This window comes from Tupaia chinensis, unplaced genomic scaffold, assembly GCF_000334495.1.
Source record: "Tupaia chinensis unplaced genomic scaffold, TupChi_1.0 Scaffold000627_1, whole genome shotgun sequence".
Classification (NCBI taxonomy): Eukaryota; Metazoa; Chordata; class Mammalia; order Scandentia; family Tupaiidae; genus Tupaia; species Tupaia belangeri.
In genome coordinates this window covers 2900849-2902742 of record NW_006160147.1, presented here as the reverse complement: position 1 = coordinate 2902742, position 1894 = coordinate 2900849, and the positions used below count along the sequence as shown (strand labels likewise).

General features: G+C 50.5%; 1 non-coding gene across 1 annotated transcript; it reads left to right on the top strand.

Moving 5' to 3' along the window:
• The first annotated feature begins 1439 nt into the window (after positions 1 to 1439).
• LOC114009818 (U6 spliceosomal RNA) lies at positions 1440 to 1546 on the top strand. Its single transcript, XR_003551214.1, has one exon. It is a non-coding gene; the product is annotated as a U6 spliceosomal RNA (small nuclear RNA).
• The last annotated feature ends 348 nt before the right edge of the window (positions 1547 to 1894 follow it).

Here is a 1894-nt window from a genome sequence, read left to right as displayed (position 1 = left end):
AGGGCCATGGTGGAGCCAGAGCTGCTAGGGATGGCTGATGGAATCGCTCATGGCCGTCCCCGACGTCTCGGCAGTAATTACCCACAGCTCAGGCTGTCCTCCAGCTCGGGCAGCTCAGCACTAACGTGCCCCATGGCATCCTTCCAGCACACCCCTTGTGAAAGACTCAGGCTTTGTCCCTCCAATTATCTGCCTCATGCTGCTTGCTCCCGGAAGGAGGGCCTGGGCAGGATCGGTCGGCGCCTGTTCCAGAGTCCCTTGGTCAGTCAGCCGACAGCCATTACGGAGCCCTTCAGAGGCAAATGCCTATTTTGTTCACTGTGATCTTTAGCCATCTTTAGCCACCTGCTCTTTCGTATGATTTCCTAATTTCTCCATCGTTTTCTCTCATACAGTCATTATGTTACATCTAACAAAGACATATTTTGCCTCAAAAGCAACCCAGTACTATAAAGAGTGCTGGCTCGAGCCCCAGCCCTACCACGTACTAGCTCTGTGACCTTGGCCAAACTGGACCTTGGATACCTTGACTGTAAACTGGCCCTAATCAGAGGCAGCCAGTGGCATGGTGGACAAGGCAGCTGGGTCCCGCGTGGCTGGCTGCACAGTTCAAGTCCTGGTCCCAGAGGCTTGAGAATCACCTGGTTGCATGTGCGTGCATCCCCAAAGTCCCAAGAGGAGAAGGGAGAAGAAAGTGTGGTCGTCCCCACTGGGGGATGATTTCTCACTTTCCCCTCTCTCTGTCTCTCTAGTTCCAGTGAGCACAAGCACCCTATCACAAAACAGGCCATAATCAAATACTCGCCCCGAATTATTGCAAGGAATAGATGAGTTACATAGGTAACTTGTTTAGGAAGACATCTGACACACAGCACTATAGCCGTTTCCACTATTAAAATAATTACTACTGTGTGCAAAGCATAGCGCTAGACTTAGAGATCAAAGAGTGACCGACATAGAGATTCCACCTGCCCTCACGGAGCTTCACTCTGAGCAGGGAGACCACATCTGAGACTGTGATGAGTGGGGGGGATTAGAAGCAGAGGGGCTGGGAGCTCTACACTGGGGAGAGGAGGGAGGCACCCGAGCTGCAGAGAAGGCTTCCCTGAGGAAGTGGCATTGAGGTGAGTTCCACAGGATGGGTGGGAACTGACTGGGTAAACAGCCAGGGGGGAAGGACGAGGCAGGTGCAGCCTGAGGTGAGGAGGAGCAGGGTGTGTGGAAATGAAAGGCTATGTCAACAGAGTTTGCAGAGCCTCAAAGAGCGGGGCAGGGTGGGAAGAGGCTGTTGTAATGTGGAGTTGGAGGCCACTGATCTGATTCTTGTAAAAGCAGACACATGGGCTGGCCTGGTTGGCCTAGTGATTAAAGAAACTAGATCCCACATGACCCACTGCAGCTTGAATCCTAACCCTGGCAGCTTGAAAAACACGCTGGGAGGGCTCGCTTCAGCAGCACATATACTAAAATTGGAACGATACAGAGAAGATTAGCGGGGCCCCTGCACAAGGATGAAACGCAAATTGCTGAAGCGTTCCATATTTTTTTGAAAAGAGATAACCTAAAAGAACAACAAATCCCCTTCAAGCTATTTGGATGGTGATGGATACCCTTGGCATTCCTTATTAGTAAATGTAGATATCTTTAGTGTGTACAGCATTAAAAAATGTAAAAGCTAATCATGAAAATGTAAAACGTTTTTGCTTTCTGTGTTTTTTTTTTTTCTTTTTTTGGAGAGGTTTTTGCTATAGGGCGCATGCACTCGCCAGACAGACAGAGAGAGACAGAGAGACAGAAAGCGAGAAATCACTCCCCAGGGGGGATGGTCACGCCGCAATCCCTTCTCCTCCATTCTCCTCTCGGGATCTTGGGCACGCATGCACACGCGCCCGGC